We start from the raw sequence: 20,092 nt of genomic DNA, 5'->3' as shown, positions 1-20,092 counted from the left end.
GTCGAGTACTCGAAATCAATATTTCCATGAAATCGGTCGAGTCAACATTTTTATCTATAGATAAATACTTATTCGCGCAGTTTCCAAGAAACAAGCACGGCGCGACGAGCAGAACTATTCCATCGTTTTTATGGTACGAGATGCCTGACAAAAGGGGATTCCGAGGACAGTCCGAGGCACAGTTGAACAACCCGACGGAACGCCGACGTTCGGTGGTCGTTTTTTATCCGCGCGTCTGATGGCCGGAATTTTTAGATCCAGTTTGTCGGCACGTACCACTTAAAGGGATAAATTTCGCGGAGTCGGTGCCGCGAATCGGAAGGAAAAGACAGGAGCCGGATCCCCGCGAACGACACGCTTAAAATCCACGCCACGTGCGACCCTTCGAGGTCGTCCGAGGTGGCGGCAGACGGGGCGGAGAATAAAACAGAGAGAGATGAAGGAGAGAGAGCGCGGGAGAATCGATCGAGCGTATTTTTCAGTAGTCGTTTACTTATTTATTTCAGTTAATTTAACACTCGAACCACCGAGCACTCGAACCTTTTAAAAATTCCTTTGTAACAGCTAAAAGCGAATTTATCGAGTTTTTTATTACTAAACTTCTTTAACCCCTTGTCCTAGCAACGAGTTAGACTCGTGGTGAAGATTTTCAACATGATTCAACAAATATATGTATTACTGAGTTCATTCGAAATCAAAGTAAATATTATTCCTCTGAAATCAACTATTACACTTAAAAGGAAATATAGGCATGACATACGCTTAGAATTTTTCTCTTTTTACAATATATTATTAATGAGAAAGTAGCCGTATCGACCAGAGTTGAGAAATATATCATAGGCCAAGGGGTTAATTATTATTAACATATTGCGCACCGGTAATTTTCGAAAAACTGAGTTGTGCGGATGGCGATTTTCAGTGAGATCAATTTATATCTTATATGTTGTGTATATATTTTAAATAGATAATGAATTTGAATCAAATTTAATATTTTTTTAAATACTGTGGTAATTAGCAAAGTTGTATGTTGATGTTATCTTATATAAAAACGGAGTGTCTGTGCCTTGGTAAAAGAAGACATTAGGAATTGATCATTTTGACACACTTGACAGTTCTAGTGTCAACATGGTAACAGTAACGATAATGTTATCATTGGTAAACAGTTAGGTACATAATTAATTCCTCCATAATAACATGATTGCTACATAATTAATAATTAAATAATTCTGACGAGATATTAGAATCAATTGCAGTGAATTTAAGTTCGTCGTAGTGATACACGTCAGAGTATGGTCAGACACGATGTATCTTACAGTACAGAGATCTTCTGATAGATTTTGGTGATTTTTCAAGGGTTTCTAGAGTACATTAGAATGCTGGGGAAATTTTAAAGATTTTTAGAATCTATTAATACACTCTGAGATCTTTTTAAAGTCTTTAAGGTGCATTTATGGATTTTGAGGGACTTTTCAAAGGTCTTGAATAACTTCTGTCGCTCATTTCTGGACTTTCGCTCCTCGAAGAATTAAAAGAACTTTTCAAATTTCTACTGTCATTTATAGACTATAGATTTCCTAAAAATGTCTCATAATTGAATATTATTAAAAAATAACATCCGAGAGGTGTGTGACCAAAGGATTCAGGCCAAATTATCTTGAAATTCATCACAGAAATAAGGCTAACCGATTTTTGACATTATTAATAGCTCAACGGACACTTGACGCCAGCTTAATTAATAATGGCCAACGAAGACAGTGTCCGATGGTAGCAAATTAAAATTAATATCCTCGCGTTGCTCTGGATTAACGAGGAAGAACTCCGGAGACCCGCGCCGCGTCCTCTCACAGTCGTGTATACAGGCATCGTAATTGCCAATGAGACTTACGATTAAAAGTTTCGGCGAAATCAATGGGAAAAGTTGGAGATCGTTCCCGAACGATTCGGATACCCCGTCGACGGGCGAAGGGGACAAACGATCGGAATTCATTATACGGAGTTCCCGGGAGATGTTCTTACGGATCGATCTAAAGCTGCAGACACACCGGCAAGAAGCTTGCGATATTTTCTTCAGCTCGACATTAACACTGAAACCATCGAGCAGTTCAATTAACTTTCCGAAATTTCTCTATAGAAACTCCAAGACTGCATCCATCGAGATCTCCATTGATTTACAATTCAGTTTGCGTATTGTTGAATCAATTTCTTGAATTTCTCAAAGATACATATGTTATTCTTTTAATAATTGCAAAAAGAAATCAGGAATGGGTCATTTTGACCCGTCTGGTAGGTTTAGTGTTAAAATACTAATTATTCAACTTTGTAGTTCTACTGTATCAAAGTGGCGATTGAGAATCACCTTTCGAGTGCAAAAGGTTAATATTCCGAAACAATTTACGAGAATCTCAGAGTAAACTGTTTATTATTTATCTATTCTTCCGAGAAATTTTATTTTAGTATCATATAATAATTATCTACTAATGACACGGAGAACTGTGAAGATTAATAATATCTAATACCGTGTCCTACAAATACAGAGGAACAATTTCTCAAAGAAACATCTATTATCTTCTTAATAATTTCAAAATGAGGACACCAGGAATTAATCGTTTTGACCTGTCTCGTAGTCTTACTGTAAAAAATCTAACGAATCTCTCGATAATCAACGCTGGGACTACCACATGATACTAAACACTTCACATTCATCCCTCTCTACAGTCCGAAAACACGAGAGAAATCTTCAAAGAATTATCAAAGCTAGAATCAGTGAAATCTCGACGAATCCACGCTTAAAATTCGTTGCCATTCGAAATCCGAATACTCCCCGACAATCCAGAAGCCTCTGGTTCCCTTGTCGTTCTGTGGCATCGTTTCTGGTCCCCTTTTCCCTTGTCGCGCTCGTTCCTCGCGATATTTGCATATCAAAGCGCCCGATCGGCGGATAGAGGGCGGAGGGCGGAGTCGGCCGACGGAAGAATAGGAAAAAGAAAATCGTAGAGAATCCTCGAACGAGCCGGCCCGGCGTTTTTCCGTTCGCCGCGTGTAAATTATGCCGGCGTCGGTGGTTTTACGCGGGACAGGCCGGAAATTAGAGAAATATCGCGATAGAAATTAAAAGCTGAGCGGGAGTGGGTCGGCGGGGGAAACGATCGTCGATTCCCAACCTCCCGCGACGGGTTTTCCAATAAACGGCCGCCGGTCCGGGCATCGATAACACGAACGGGCCGCGTGCTAATGAACCGTCCTCGCACGTGCGCAAACACACAGGCCCGTTCAGCTTCCGATTATTTTTTCCGCGACGGTTCTCGCCGCTGAACGCTCGAATTCGATTTTAACCGTTCGCGTTATAATTGTTTCCCTTACTCCAACTCTGATTTATTTCTTTCTGCTTCCGATACTTCGTGTCCGGCACGGAGAAGTGTATTTAACGCTACCGCGAGCAGTCAAATGACTGTTTTTAAAATTTCGATTAGAATTTTCTATAGAGAACGTAATTGAATCGCCTTTATACTTCACGACTTTTCCCTAAATATATGTGTAAAACATTTTTCAATATTCACACACTCGTATCGAACAATAATATTAATTTAATATTATATTATAACATTAATAATATTAATTTAATATTATATTACACTATTAATAATATTAATTTAATATTATATTATACTGCTAATAATATTAATTTAATATTATATTATATTAATAATATTATATTAATATTATTGTTCGATATGAGTGTGTAATATGAAAAAGTGCGAACGTTTAGTTTGCTAATGCTGTTGTAAATCTGAAGAGTTAGTACTGTGCTCCAGTAGCTTCTGACATAAATTGTATTACTAATTTTTTATTGTTACATTAATTTATTTTGTTCTGTAAACTATTCGCAGAGATTTTGATTCATCCAGTTGTATATGAGTTGCTCAGAAGCCAATGCGGTTTCCAGAAAAGGAAGATCGAGAGAATTAACGATTCGGCTTCTGATATTACGCAATATATTCAGAAGTTATAGAAAAGGGGCTTTCTGAACAAAAAAGGAACGAAGTGTAAATTCTTAATAACTAAAAAGAATATTATTAATTCCATTAAAATTTACAGAAATCAGAATGCATCAAAAAATCGACTTAACATTGGCTTCCGAATCTATCTTCAAACCTCTAATTTCCAGGATCTAAATGAAAGAACACCAAGTTTCGTAGGAACTGATAGAATTTAGTAGCCAATGAAATATCCCGCACAGGCAGGAAAATATTTCATAGGCAACGGAGATCGCGATCAGCGACGTGCGTCGACGCGACGATTTACGAGGGACGCTTTTTCGAGAGCAATAAGTTCCTTCGGGCTTATTAGACGCGCGGCGGTTCGCTCGATATCGGTTTAGGCTTGTAATTCTCGACGATCGGAAACGTTGGGAATAAATTGCGTTAGCTTAACGAGGTACGTTACACCGTCGGCCCCTGGGGAGCGGCGGGAACGGGTATCCGTTTCTCCTGGCGGGCTCGTATTTTACGTCGGCGTGTCCTGCGACCAGTCCTCAACGATCTGTTCGCGCGACTTTTCTCGTTTCTTCAGCTTTCTTCGCCCTTCGTGGCTCACGAAAATGTACCAATAAGGTAACTGATCAAATTGCTGCTGTCGATAGGCTTTAATGAAGACAGAGACCTTTATAACATCGGAATTAACCATCATCTGTAAAATTTTAGAATTTCTTCGTTTCTTACTTTGCACTCCAAGAGTTTCTCAGAAGAACAAATATAGTTTCTAATGAAACAGTCAACATTTGCTGAAATTAATTTAAACCCTTACAATATCGTGACGAGGCGAAGATTTCTAATATGGTTCAACAAACATAAATGTCGAGTTGCGTTAAGTTTAAATGAAACATTATTGTTGTTGTTAGCAGTTTCTATGGTTTATACTAAATCTAGACATAGAAAGGGAAGAGAATGTTCTCTTTTACTAGAGAATTATTAACGATAAATAGTTCTAACAAATGCTCTTACGAAATGAAATCATATGGCCTGCACTTAACGAGTATACACTTCATTATTTGATTTTATTGCGCGCACAATGAGAGATTTTTCAAATTAAACTCCACACTTGACTGGTTAATATAAGATGCTCGAGATTCTCGTGGCGGTGGACGTGTTAACACAAGAAAGAAAGAAAAGAAAGCAAGAATGGCGAGGGTGGCGAAGAATGGGAGGAAATATCGAAAGGGAGGAAATTCGAGCCGAATTAACCTGAGGTCACGAGGGGACAGGGATTGTTCTTGCATCGCAAGGGATGAGATTCGGCCCTTGGGGCGGTTAGGCGGCGGTGCGAGTGACTTTTGATTGTTTTCCGATATCACGGCTAACCGACTTCGAATGTCGAGCCCCGGGGCTCGAAGCGAAAAATAACGAGCAGCCAATTAACGTTCGTGGCGCGGCGTGGCCGGGGATTTAACGCTCGTTCGCGGTGCGGCGACGCCGGCCTTCCGATCCCTCGCATGATCGATACGATCGTACTTGGTCGTCTTTGATAATTATCCTTTGGCTCCTTTCGTTCGATGCTTCAGGATTCATTTTTAATAATAATATAGCGAGTGGTTGGGGTCGGAGTTGAAAATTGTGTGCTTGGTATATTTCGTTAATATAATATAAATATAATATAAATATAATATAAAGATAGTAATATATAAAAATAAAACAAGAACAGTAATTATTTGCACTCGAAAGTCTTTCACTGGAAATACTCAACATTTTTCGAAGAGATACAGACGACATTGTTTGAAACTAATTTAACTATATAAACTAATATAAAACTATATAAAACTATCCAGAACTGTATGAAACCATATAAAAAGGTGTAATACTATATAAAACTATATAAAACTATCCAGAACTGTATGAAACCATATAAAAAGGTGTAATACTATATAAAACTATATAAAACTGTATAAAATTGTACAAAGCTGTAAAAACTATATAAAACTATATAAAATGGTGTAATACTATATAAACCTATACAAAAAGGTGTAATGCTATACTATCTAATGCGAAAATTGTTACTACCTTCGAAACCAGTTAGAAATCCTGACATTGTTCAGCCAGCCGAGAATATTCGGCGAAAAATTTTCCAGGGTGGATTTTAAAGCGCCCACGAAGATGGCCGGTTCCCTGGGAGGAGATCGGTGTGATGTATGCTTGCCAGATATCCTCGCGAGTGTGTAGACATCGTAATTTCCGGGGCTCAGGGTGGATTCGCTGCTGTAATAACAGGACCTTTCTCGGCCGTCCACTCGGCCGGGCACCGCAACTTTATCCCCCGTGTTTGCGGAACGTTCGCGGTAATGGATTATATTCTACAGATGACAGTGCAATTATCGTAATTAAATATCTGCACTCGAGACGGCAGCAGAGAGTCCCTCGCGAGAAGAATTAAAAGAATCTTGAATCAGGAACGAAAGATTTTTCTTTGGAGTATTAAAGCCTGACAGCTGCATTATTTCAGTTGAATAATTATTGTATCTTAACCCTTTCGGTAAGACAGTCATTATTCTGGCGAGATCAAGGTTTTATATTGGGAATACTGCGAATAGATAATTGAATTATTCAAATAGCAAGATAGCACTCTTTTTCTCTAGCATATAAAGGTTCAATGTACATTCCAGGTTTATTGCGAAGGGTTCAGTGTTCAAAGGGTTAATATCATTAATCTCTTCAAAATAGTATATCACGAGAAAAGTAGACTGAAAGCTCAACCCTTAGCACTCCACATAGTTTTGTGATGTGTCAGCAACTCCTACTAATTTTGATAGTAGTCCTACTGAAAATTAGCAATGTTATAACATTTCTTAGACCTTTAATTCCCTTCTCAGTAGAAACTTTGTATATTTGGAAGATCTGATAATCTTAAGGTAGTTTTCTTAAAATTCATTAAAATATTTAATATTAGAACTGGTGCAATATTGGAGCCTACAGATTTGAAAGGGTTAAATGAAAAATTTTCGTGAAACCACTGTGAATGCCAAAATAGAAAATTTTCTATGTTTATCTTATAGTGTACAATTGAAATAAAATTTTTCTTCTGTAAATAGTCGAAAACAGCAGTCACTGTTACGCTGATAGTACTGAAAGACATCATTGAAACATAACGTTAGATAACTTAATTCTTCCTCTGAGAAATTGTCACTTATAACCGTTCCTACAAGTATTCTATAAATTTTCCACATTACGCTATCATTCTACGTATATTATTTCATTAATAATCGTTAAACGTCGCTTTTGGCGTTACTTCAAAGCAAACGCCTGCGCCATAAAAGGGAAGCGCCTTATTCCCACTCTTACTTTCAACGGTTTCCAGAAAAACGAACTCAAGGGGTTGAATTTAGATGTAGATTTAATTCGCTAACGGAAGCGGCACGTGGCGCGAACGGTTTCTTTAGCGGGATGCGCAGCGCCGGCGGCCGTATCGTTCAGTTTTATGCTGTTAAGTTAACCCGGCCGGCTGGCCCCCGTTGATCTCGTAAGCGTCGGCGTATCCATTCGAAATTTGCATTTCAAGTCGCGAGCTCCTTATCCCTCGGCCGCCAGGCCGCAACTTGATGAAATAAACCGGCGGGTTGCTTTCCCGCATACCGCTCGCGTCTTCGAATTCCTTGTACACCGGGTGGCTGTCGCAAAACTCTTAGCACGCCTCGATGAGCACGGGAACATTTGTCGATGCAGGATTAACGTTGGCTTTAACCTCTTGTCTTACACTCGTGACTAAGATGTCGAGCAGAATTCGGTAGACATACGTGCCACTCGATTTCCCGTGAATTCGAATTAATGGGAGTTAATAGAGTTGAATACATGTGTTAATTTATTTTGAACTGAAATTTAATTAATAGAATTTCATGAGTATGTAGTGCTTGATTCTTTTGAGGACAAGTTGGAGTAGGGAATACGAAGGAATATTGACAGGAAAACTACCAGTTCGGTCAAAATTAGACATTCCTGATGTCTTGTAATTATTAAAAAGATAGATGCTTCTCTGAGAAATTATTAGACACTATTCAGCAATGCGCAGTGTGAATTATAAATTAGGTAAAGTTTTGATAGACACAGTTTTGAAGTTTTTATAGAGGAATTTTAAGAAGTCAGTTTAGCTGCTCATAGTTTTAGTGTTAATTTCTTTGAATGTTTGATTGATATGAATGGATCATGTATTGTGTAAATAATACGTTTCCGAGTTACTAACTTTTGAAGCGCTCGGTTTATCATTGCGCCACGCAGACAGAAGCAGTTTGCATTCTGTTTGCAGAATTAAATTGAATTCGAGCGTAATCCGGCCACCGGTGATCATCGTTATTCCTAACGACCGAGGATATCAGTTCGAAACCAGGTCGCGGCAAGTAAATATCCCGAGTTTTCCGGCTTCGGGCCTTAATTGTGCCTCCCGTTATGCTTCCACCGATTTATCTTGAGATTAAGTTGTCTCCAGACGAAGAGGCGATCGCTGTTTTGGACGGAAGTCCCCCGGGTCCGCGAGTTTATCGAGCTATCGAGCGATCGGGGATACTGGGAACGCTCAAACGAGTTTTCTAACTCGATCTCCGGCTTGCTTCGACCGATAGCCACCTGTTGCGCAAAAATGTGCGTGCACCGCGCATTTGCATGGCGCCTTTGTCTCGTCCGCTGCACCGTTGCTGTTAGTCGGTTGCTTTTTATCGACTGCGCCGCCAGCGAAACGCGAATTCCGTCGATATTTTTAACGCATCGGTGGTCTTTGAATTTTAGATCTTCGCGGATCCAAGGTGCTTCGATGTTTGAATTAAGATTTTAGTGTATGGCCGGGTAGCTCAGGTTTTCTTATTAAAGTGAATTTGATTTGGAGATTTGAAGGTTTGAAGGTTTGAAGGTTTGAAGGTTTGAAGGTTTGGAGGTTTGGAATTTGGAGGTTTGAAGGTTTGAAAGTTTGAAAGTCTGAAGATTTGAAGATTTGAAGATTTGAAAATTTGAAGATTTGAAAGTTTGAAAGCTTGAAAGTTTGAAGGTTTGTAGATTTGAAGATTTGAAGATTAGAAGATTTGAAGATTAGAAGATTTGAAGATTTGAAGATTAGAAGATTTGAAGATTTGAAGATTTCAAGATTTCAAGATTTCAAGATTTCAAGATTTCAAGATTTCAAGATTTTAAGATTTGAAGATTTGAAGATTTGAAGATTTGAAGATTTGAAGATTTGAAGATTTCAAGATTTGAAGATTTCAAGATTTCAAGATTTCAAGATTTCAAGGTTTGTAGGTTTGCAGATTTGAAGATTTGAAGATTTGAAAGTTTGAAGGTTTGAATATTTGAAGACTGGAAGATTCGAGAATCTGAACATATAAAATCTCTATCGTCTCAATTAGAATTCCATCACTTCCACTATAAACCTTAATGTTTTTGGGAACTAATAGACTTCGAAATGACATAATTCAAGGCGCAAAAGACGAAAGTAGGCTACAGAACTTTGAAAGATGAAACTTTCTCTAGAGAGCCGACCAACGCCAGTTCTCCTTTGAAGGCAACGAACAAATTTTCAAGTTCATCCAAGTAAACCGAAATGGCAGTTTTTCCCCGACTGTATCCTCAATTTCCTTATTCCTTTCATTGAAATGAGTCCTCTAAGGGTTAACCAGCCACAAGCGGACTGTCGCGCGTTGTCCTCGGGGTTTAATCTCGCGTGTAATGCCGTCTCTAATTAGTGCACCACAGAATGACTAATCCCGGGAATCGCGCAGGGTATTGAGAGAGCGTGTGCGACGTGTCGGCGAAGGACGGCCGAGTTCACGGTCCTGCTCTCGAAATTCTCCGGACGAGCTTGCGACTCTATAGACGAACGACGAGTAATTTCCCGACGAATCGAAGACCTTGGCCGTACCTCCCAGTCATTTTCCAATAGAGAATTTCATCTCAGATCTTTAAAAACTGGCGAAACGTTCTTAATAACGTGCAAAAATTCCTCATCGAATATCGGAAAATGTAGAAGGAAGAATTTAAATCTACTCATTAATTCTTACCACTCGAACAATTCTTATGCTTCGAGTAATGAAACTTTCACCAATTATCTGGAAACAATTGAAACCAATCGCAATAGTATTTAACAATAAAATTCGAATTAATTTTTCTTAATAGCGATCGAGATTTGTTCAAACTACTACAAACTTTTTCAGAGGTTGGATTATTCATCAGTAAATACTAGGAAAGAAGGAATATGTATTAATCTATTATTATTCGAATAATTAAGTTATCCATTAACAGCTTTCCAGTTTAGATATTACTATTAAAGTGACGTTTGATGGTAAAGGATTAATTGTTGCTCAATATTATGTCAGATACGTTTCTCCTTCTGTCAGCAGTTTTTTCATCGAACATTCGAAAGAAAGGTTCGTTTCCACTGTGGTATATTGCGCCGTTGTCGATGGCGAACGTATCGACCCTCGAGCCCTCGCGAAAATTTATAATTCCACGGGGATGGCCCTCCTCCCGTGACGTTTATTAAATCCTTTATCGGGAACGTTGGCCCCTCACCCTCCGGCAACCGCGTTCGTTCCGTTATATTATTTTATGTGTCTGGAAAAGTGACGTAACTTTGTTGGTACATTGTGCTCCACCTAGCGCGCGGGCCATTTGTTAGAGGACACGCTCGAGTTGGGAATCGTGGGAATGTTCGTGAGACATTCCACGTTCGAATGACGGGGAAACGTTTGCGGGAAACCTGATACGATATATTTTCGATATTTTCATTCTTCGAGCTCTGGTTTCCCAGCGTTCGATGTACCACCGAGTGATTTACAATGTTTTGGGCTGTGTAATGTTCCTGGTTTAATAATTCTTCTTTAAAGAAAATTATATATTTTGGAAACTTTCAATGTTAATTATAATGTTTTGGTGAGTGCGATATTTATGATTTAAGGACAATTTCATTGAATTTTTTGGAACCAAGTTTCTATTTCAAATAGGAATTTCTAATTGATAATCTGAAGTTGAAATCCGCAGATGGGAAGCACTGTCTTCAAGAATTCCAGAAGTACAACATTGAAAATTGCAATCGAAGAAATTAGTTAGATCTTTGCTGCTCGAAAGTGCTTCGATGTTTGAATTAGGATTTTAAGGTGTGCGGGATAGTTCAGGTTTTCTTATTAAAGTGAATTCCATTCGGAGATTTGGAGATTTGAAGGTTTCGAGGCCCGAAGGTTTGAAGATTTGAAGATTTGAAGATTTGAAGACTTGACGATTTGAAGATTTGAAAGTTTGAAAGCTTGAAAGTTTGAAGGTTTGAAGGTTTGCAAATTTGAAAATTTGAAAATTTGAAAATTTGAATATTTGAAAGTTTTAAAGCTTGAAAGCTTAAAAGCTTGAAAGTTTGAAAGTTCGCAGATTTGAAGATTTGAAGATTTGAAGGTTTGAAGATTTGAAGATTTGAAGATTTGAAGGTTTGCAGATTTGAAGATTTGAAGAATTTCTAATTGATAATCTGAAGTTGAAAGATAAATCCACAGATGGGAAGCACAGTCTTCAAGAATTCCAGAAATACAACATTGAAAATTGCAATTGAAGAAATTAGTTACCTAACCAATGGAACATCGATACTTAGGTTTTCTATTTTCCAGCTTTCGGAAATCTAATATCTAGTTCACTTTCTCAAAAGAATTCCAACGCTCCAAAAAATCCTCGTTCGTGAAGGATTAATATACATAAACGCCATTTGCTCGATCCGCGCAGTGTCCCGAAGCGTCCGTCGCGCGATGGCGAGGAACATGCTCGCCGATCGGATCGAATCAACGAATCAATTAACGAGACCAGCGGGGGAAACTCGTTAAGCGATCGCGGCGAAACACGCACGCTCAATTAACCAACTTAATGGGGTTGACGTAAAATTATCATCCCAGCCGGATCGCGAACAAACGGACGAAAGTTCGTTCCTTGTTTATCGATCACGCGTGCCGCTGACACGAGCGCGGCCCTTAAATTACCGGTCGCCCGATAGTTCTGCGGACGATCGCGTTCCCCGAAAACTTTTCCGCAGCTCCGCGTCTGCGGGAACGATCGTCGCCGCATTCAGAGTCAAAACTAAAACCAATTTCCATCGGGCGACCCTTTTTCCGCCAATTGCAGCATAACCTCCGAACCTTTTTCATCGTCTTTGACGTTTCTGACGGGAAATTCTAGAAACTCGGATTACGATATGCTTTCGTGGGAACTTTCTTGTACCAGAAGATCGAATATATTGAAATTAAAGAACGAATGTTGGGAAAATTGAAAATAGTACTGTCTGACCAATGACTCTTGATTCTACTTGTGACCACGAATCCATACTAAACATCCTCTCTCACATATTCCAGCTTTAATTCGTTAAAGTGATTGTTTGGTCATTGATATTCACGTGAATATAATATAATATTTAATAATTAAATTAAGTTAATAGTATCTACAGCAAACAGATGAGATTTCTAATGAATAATCTATGTTCATAGAAACTAAGAGAATCTAGATCTTTGTCTTCGATTGTTATAACCAGAATGTTTCAGTAAAGAACAACCTTCTCTCTGATTACACAATACGATCACCGTGTTCCGGTGATTTTCAATAAACTATTCGGAACTCGGTAACTGCGAGACAAAGGGAACGGAAAATGAAATCAAGCGATAATCCATCGATGGACGGCTGACCGAGCGCGGACATAAGGACGGCAAGAGGAAATTGTCTTTAATCCGCGCGGATGTTTCCCGAAAGCGGTCACGTAGAGGATGGGAGACAATAAGGAATAGAATTAAAGGGAATGGGAGCGGGTTTCGCTGGTGATTTTCGGCGAGAGCCGGTGCTCCGCGCATCGATCCGCGAACGGGGGGAATTCCCTTTTCCGATAGGTTGGCTCAATTTATAGCGATTCGAGGCACAAAAGCATCGTCGAATTATCTCTCCCGTTGGAAACTGCGACAGCCTCGATATATACCTATCCGTTCCGGTCGAGGCTGTGGATGTATCCAGGCTTCCGTCTGGATGCGAGGCTCGCGAGAAAAATCGCCTCGTGTTTGTTCGCGCTCTAATCCGCCGACAAAGGAGAACGGCGCCTTTGAGAACGATCTCTGAGGATCTCTGAGAGCATAAAGTCGATTCAACTGATTTGTAATTTTATAGATCACGATATTTCATTCGTTTTGATAGATGCGATATTCAAATGATTTCTTCAACCTTTGCACTCACGACTTGGTTTCATACAGAACTATAAAATATATTTAATTTTATACTGCGTACATCAATTTGTAAAATATTGAAATAAAATAGCTTTGTTCCTCGATGTACGTTCTTCGAGTTAATTTCACGAAGCAACATTTTTATCTCACCATCGAATATTAAAATCTTTCTCTTGAAAAACTGTCGAGTGCAAAGGATTAATATTCTCCATGAGTCGAAACTGAGGAATATTTATGGAGTCAACAAATTTTACTCAATAAGATACATCATTCTAATTTCGTGTGAATACAAAGTTTCTTTAATTACATTACTACAGCATTATTTACTTACATTCTTATCTACCTGTTCAACCATTTCTTCATTCATTCAGTAACATCACTATTAAACCCGCACAATCGAGCAACAAATTTATTAAAAAATCATACTCAGAGAAGATCGTCCCTTTCTCCACTGAACAGAAACGACGAATATATCATTTCGAATTCGAATCCAAAAGGGACCTGAATTCTTTTAATGAATTTTAAAATACTCGACCACGACTACCTCTGCACTTGTTCGTCAGTGTGAACGAAGCCTAAGCTCGAGTCAGGCCTGACACGACGATGCGTCGCGGAATACGCTCGGCCACGCGTTGTCGAGCCGTAAAACGGAGTGTTATTGAAAACGTACGACGGGAACGAGCCGTCGCGTCGCGTATTCGGCAACAATACGCGAAACCCGGAACGGTTCTGCGCGCTCGCGGGTTCCGCGAGCGAGCGGAACGGCTCCGGCCATTTGTCATCGGGCCATCCTCGCTAATCCGTTCCGGACAGCATGACATCGAGCCCCCGCCGTTTCTGTTCGTTTTAAACGAGCGTTCCCTCGTCGATGCGCCGCCGCTCGGTACACGGGACGCCGTTTAACGTCGGCCCCGGCCCTTGGACTCCAATGAAATACACGCCCGGGCTGGTCCAGGCGTTATGTAACACCGTAAAGGCCCCTACACATTATGACGCATGTTGCCGATACTGCGGAGCCTCGATTATCCCACGCTAATTGCGTTTAGAAGTGTTGTGATGATCGAATTTCCCTGATAATCGAATGGCTTGTGTTGTAAGCGCATTATACGTGAATAATTCGAGTTTGCCACGGTATATGAACGCGTATTGCGTACGCATTTATCGGGGTTCGTATTATCAACGTTTCTGTAATGCCAGACCACGTATTTTTGATAGTTCTGTGCGAGTTCTATAGGTTTGAACTGTGTGCAGTGTAACTGTAGATGTTTTTTAAAGGTGAGTGTTTTAAAATTCTGTTTGGCGAACGTTAGGTGTTTTTACATTTTACGTTGTATAGTATTACGATAATGTTTTTAGGATAGTTTTTGGTGTATTGGCCTCCGTGGCATTGAGTTGTACTTTTTACGTGTTGTCCGTGTTGTTTCCATATTTTATTAAAATCATATATTTATTTCTAGTTCTCGATTACTCAAGATTCACTGTTTCATTATCTATAATATAGTAACACTACAATATATTTAACCCCTTGCCCTATAATAACGAGTGACACTCGTGGTGAAGATTTTCAACACGATTCAACAAATATATATATATTGCTCGGTTTATTCGAATTCAAAGTAAATATTATTCCTCTCTAAACAACCATTATACTTGAAAGGAAACATAGGCATAACACATGCTTAGGATTTTTCTCTTTTTCCAATAAATTATTAATGACAAAGTAGCCGTATCGATAAGAGTTGAGAAAGAAATCATATGCCCGTTTAAAGTTGTACGTGTTGTGTACGCGTTTTCTATTCGAAAATCTTATAGTGAAACCCGTACGTCGCACGCCGACTTAACTTTGTGCGAACTGTTTGGAAAGTGGACTGTATCTAATTACTTCAGTGAAAAATACTTTAGTGTTTATTTTTGGTTAGTTCAATAATAATCGTCAGCGGCGAGAGTATACAACGACGTCTACGTTCCGTCTCGTGTCTAGTTCAAAATTTTTCTTGTGTCTCTGTACCTTGCGTGGGTTTTATAAACCTTTTTTGGTAGGGGAGTACAAAATTTGTCCGAGTGGGACTCAACCGGTGATCCTGGAGGGGGTTGCCGATTGCAGCCCCCGGGTGACCCACGCAAGGGTCTTGAACGTTCTTGACACTGACCATAGCGAGTAATAAAACCAAGGATCGCCTCGACTTCTGGCAAACAGATGTAAGTTAAAGTTACGGTAAATCTAGAAACTGGCAAAACGTGCCGAAGCAGATACGACTAAATTATTGAAGTAATGGTACCTTGGGCTTTTATTTCTGCTATGGTAAAAAATATTCAGGGCTCCGATGTGCCTCGCAGAAGGTGTCGTCAATAACCCTCCTAAAGAGATTTAGTGACGCAACAGTACGTTTTCCGGAAACGCAGTGCTCGAAGCGTTGACGGTCACCGTGAATCAGAGAATAGTCCCTAGACTCGCGATGCTCCTCACTGATCGAGGTAGTCGAACGGCAGTTTCCCGGTTGCCGGAGACCAGACGTCGGCAGCGAAGTTTTATTTGGCTAGACTGGATGGCGCCCCGGCGCTCCGGCTTTTGGCCGTTATCGCGGAAGGGAGACGCTCTCTCGGCGAGCAACCGACAGAATTATTGGCAGCGTCGAGAGAGGGTGGCGGTTGGAAACATCGACGGAAGCAGCCGAGAAGGGATCAAGTCGGACAGATAAAACATTTATTGTTCAAAGGGGACGCGAAAGCGGCGAGCGACAGGGAAACGTCCTGCCAAGTATAATTGGACTCGAGGATTAAATCCATGATTGCCGAAGATTGAAACTGTCCTCGCGAACCGAGACGCCGATGCCTCCGAGAGGAGGGAACGAAGAAATGTTATTACACGAACGTCGGTTATGAATAATGAGTTATTCTTTCTTGGCACTCGAGTGTCAACACTTGGGCAACGGCTTAAAATGAACTAGTAAAACTGTAGCATGTTTCATTGACTCTGATTAATCATTTAATCGATTTCGTTGAAAACTTTGCTTTATGGAAGCAAGAAAAGTATTTGATGAATTGCGAATGAGTGTATTTTAACACTAGGTTTACGGAACGCGTCGAATTGACGCATATTGGATTTTAGAAATATTATTTTTTAAATGTTTACGCCGATTTTGATCAAATCTCCAGTTTCCACAATCTAAATAAACGAGCATCAATTCTTTTAGGAATAATAGAATGAAGTGTACAATAAATGCCCGTAAACCTAGTGTTAAGACTTGTTAAATAAGAATAGAAAACATTAATAAGATAGAAAGTTTCTGAGAGGAAAGTGGTAAGTCTCAATCAGTTCGCTAAATCAAGAGGAAATTCAAGTTTCGCCTCAGGTTTCAATTGTCGAGACTCGGCAAACTCGAAATTGATAAATCGGAATAATTAGCTAAGCATCTGCGATATAAGTAGTTCTCTACAAGTATTACATTATAGTCGCAACACCCTTCATAAGTGTTTCTCGAAAAGCAGTAATCTCACGGAAGGAGACAAAGAGGCGAGGGACAAAAAAGAATTACCCGCCCCACGGTTTCGTTCTGTCGCGTTTCAATGCGAGCGCCGCATCGTCGAGTGGTTCGCTGGAAATAGTGGCAAAGTGATTTCGCAGCGGCCAAACAAGGTCTATTTGACACCGGAAGGAGGACAGACTGACTGCGGAACAGAGGCAGGGAAAGAGAGACGCGAAAGACTTCCGTAAACTTGAACAATTTCTCAGCGCGTCCCAGTTTTCGCGTCTTCGTTTGTATTCGGGAACCCGCCGCGGAACTTGCGCCCGTTTTCAATGGGATTTCGATTGGTAGGTTCGTTTGCGAAAATCGATCCCCCTTCGAATTACCCCGCAGCATCGTACCTGATTTTTGTTCCTCGAAGTGTCGCGGATTCGTTCGATCGAACCTCGCGCCAGACGAATCGCCGACCGGTTTCGCCGGGAAAATCTTCCCGCGGGACGTTTCGTCTGCCGAGGAAAAGCGATCCATAATTCTGGTATATTTATCGCCGGATAATATTTATCATTCTCCCGCTCCGCAGACCGCGATCGTTTGTCCGCGTCCCTCCGTCCTCCCGCTACGCTCGTTTATCTTAACATTCGGTCCTCGACTTTCACCGCCGCGAGACTTCATTTTTCTCTCCTAATTTTCCTCCATTGTACCGGGACTTATCGCTGGGAGCCAACGGGACTTTCCACGGTGCTCCTCGTCTCCGGGGATTATTGTAGTTTTTCATCGGCTGGGAGGACCGATCGGGCTCTTTGACACTGGGTTTATTTATTGGAACTTTGTCAAGAACGTGCAACGTCGAAGGAATATTTAGCTTAAGACGTTCGCTGGCGTCGTTTATTTCGGCGACGGTCTCCTCGATTGCATCTTCGATCGAATAAATCTAAAGAAAATATTAGAAAAATGGAACTGAAACGAGTCGTTGAGTTCCTAAGTAGAATGTCGTAGTTTGTAATTTCGAATGACAATATCTATAGGATGAATTACGTTTCTATTATGTAAAATATAGTGACGCTGGTAGAGAATGTGTTAACTTCATGCAGTCTGATTTTTAATATGACCTTTCAGTGACTGATTCAGTTTCACTTAAATTTTTCAAATCGGAGCCAGTTTAGAATCGTCGAAACGAAACGGAGACCATTCGAAATCCAACTGAATTCGTCGAGGACTCTGTGATTTATTCTTCTGTTCGATAAGCTTATCGACGACCGATCTTACCGATGAATCGAAGGGGGCGAGAAGTGGCTGGAGGACACGGACGATTGATTCGAGAAAGGACCTCGTTAAGGGAGAGCCTCGAACCTCCTCGGGAAGGGATTTCCCGGCTAAGAACCGAGGAGTTTCCCGGATACACGGGGAAAGATTGTCGGAGAGAATCTCTCGGAGCATCGGGAACCAAAAACTGTCGCTGGAAGCAACAATTTGATCCGCGAGGGATTGTAGACGCGACTCCGAGCGGCGACAAGAAAAGAACGCTTTCGAAAGATGGGGGAGAGAAATCTCTGGAAGCAAAGATCTTTGTAGCATTCCACTTCATGTTGATGAGAAAAGAGAGATCGTCGATGAACCACTTTAGTTCTATTGACAGTTGAAGGAACAGAAGTGAACGGGGTAGTGATTATTAGATTTATAGATCACAAGTGCATCTCTGGACTAAAATAAATAAAGCAATTTTTCAGAGACAAAAGGATGAAACGCATGAAACCAACGATGATACTCTAAAGCAAAAACGTTTCCTTATGTTCTTCCTCCATCGTTATTTTTAAAATAAAAAACAGAAAAACTAAAGATTGCCTCGCTAGTTTCTTTCTATCCTCTCGATTCTGGAAACACAAAGACGATCTCCGTCTCAAACCAGATAAAAATCTCAGTCACTCAATCGAGGAGCAAACCTGGAAGCAAGGATGCTACCTGCGTCCTCTCAATGAAAACCAAAAAATGAAGAACAAAGAACCAATCGCCGAGAGCAAAAATCAGACGCCCGGAACATCGCGAAACTGTCGCGCATCGGCCGACAAGAAACTCGGTCCGCCCGGCAAGAAGTAAGAGCAGGATCCCAATAGAAAAAAAGGAGTCAGTCTAAATTCCGCGGATGCTCCCGAAACTCGAAACACAGGGACGATCGTCGAGAGCGTTAGCTGTTGGACGGAATCGTCGTCGTGTGGGTGCCGCGAGGAACACATCGTAGGAAATCAGGGAAAGAAAGCGTCGCCGAGGGTTGGCGACGGGCGGACAGGGTGGAAGGGTAGGCGGAGAGGGGCAGAGCGGAGCCGTTGGCGAAAGTCTGGCAGGAGCGCAAACTCGTTTTGAGGAGAGGAGGAAGAGAGAGGGAGAGACGGCGCCTCGATCCAGCTGGAAGAGGAAGAGGGGTGGACAGGCTAGGGGCTGGAAGGAGGCTCGGATGCGTCGCGAGTGGGGGTGGAATCGGGATTGGCTTTTCGCGAGCGTGAAACTCAGTAGTACGCTACCACCCACGCACGTAGTACGCACGTTCGCTCCACGTGTGCTCCGAGCCGACCGCCGATTTTCGATTTCCCAGCGAACGCAGTGGAGGAGGGGGCGAGAGAAGATCAAGGAGGATCTAGGCTAGTCCTGGTGCCAGGTGTCCTGTCGAGGCGAGGCGAGCTTCGGCGCGGATCCTCTTCGGAAAGTGACACTTCGAGTGTCTGAGTATCGTTTGAAGAGATCTGGAGATCTGGAGATCGCGACTGGATTCTGCAGGATCGGAAGACAACATCATAAGATACGATATTCCTTCGAGATCTATTTTTCGTCGCCCTTTTGCCGAGTGGGTTGCTATCCCCGGTGAGATCTGGTTGGTCGGTGGCCATTTCCGGTGGATGATCGATGGGCGACGCGAGGATCGACAGGGTGGCGCGGTAGATCTCTCGCGGCGATACGCCGCTGGGCCGTCGACGGAGGATCATCGCCTGGCACCAGGACGATCACCCGTGATCGAGGGGACAGGACGCGCGAGGCCCGCGCTCGATGAAGATCGAACCTGCGCCGTGCCGCGCCGGGCGAATGGATCGACGGGCTGCTCTCGATTAGTCCGCTCGCCGATACGACGCGCGTTTCGTCGACGGGATCGAAAATGAAGGTACAGTCCGGACGGGAAGCTTCGTGGACCGCGCTGGCGACGCTTGGTCGAGGGATCATCGCGACCGCGTGCTCCCGTGACTTCTGGCTGCTGTAAGGGCCACAGCCGGTGGATCCAGGTTCGGGACGTCTTCGACGAACACGTGAGTTCATTTCAATTCAAGCCTCTTCATTCGTGTACGCCGATTTGACGATGGTCTTTGCGGTTCGAAGGTTGCGCATTGAAATTTTGTAAGGACGCTTGGATGGTGGAGGGAGAATGTTAGATCTGTGTTTG

At 41.6% G+C, this 20,092-nt stretch overlaps 1 protein-coding gene across 2 annotated transcripts in view; it reads left to right on the top strand.

Moving 5' to 3' along the window:
- Positions 1-19,191: 19,191 nt before the first annotated feature.
- Positions 19,192-20,092, top strand: part of LOC116431886 (uncharacterized) — a 64,176-nt gene continuing 63,275 nt past the window's right edge. For both annotated transcript variants that reach the window (XM_076372598.1, XM_076372597.1), the window contains exon 1: positions 19,192-19,958. The gene's annotated coding sequence lies outside the window, so the exon portion shown is untranslated. The remainder of the gene's footprint in view (positions 19,959-20,092) is intronic.

The sequence above is a fragment of the Nomia melanderi genome, chromosome 12 (genome assembly GCF_051020985.1).
Source record: "Nomia melanderi isolate GNS246 chromosome 12, iyNomMela1, whole genome shotgun sequence".
Taxonomy (NCBI): domain Eukaryota; kingdom Metazoa; phylum Arthropoda; class Insecta; order Hymenoptera; family Halictidae; genus Nomia; species Nomia melanderi.
The sequence above is the reverse complement of the archived record's forward strand: the minus strand, read 5'-3'. Positions and strand labels throughout refer to the sequence as shown.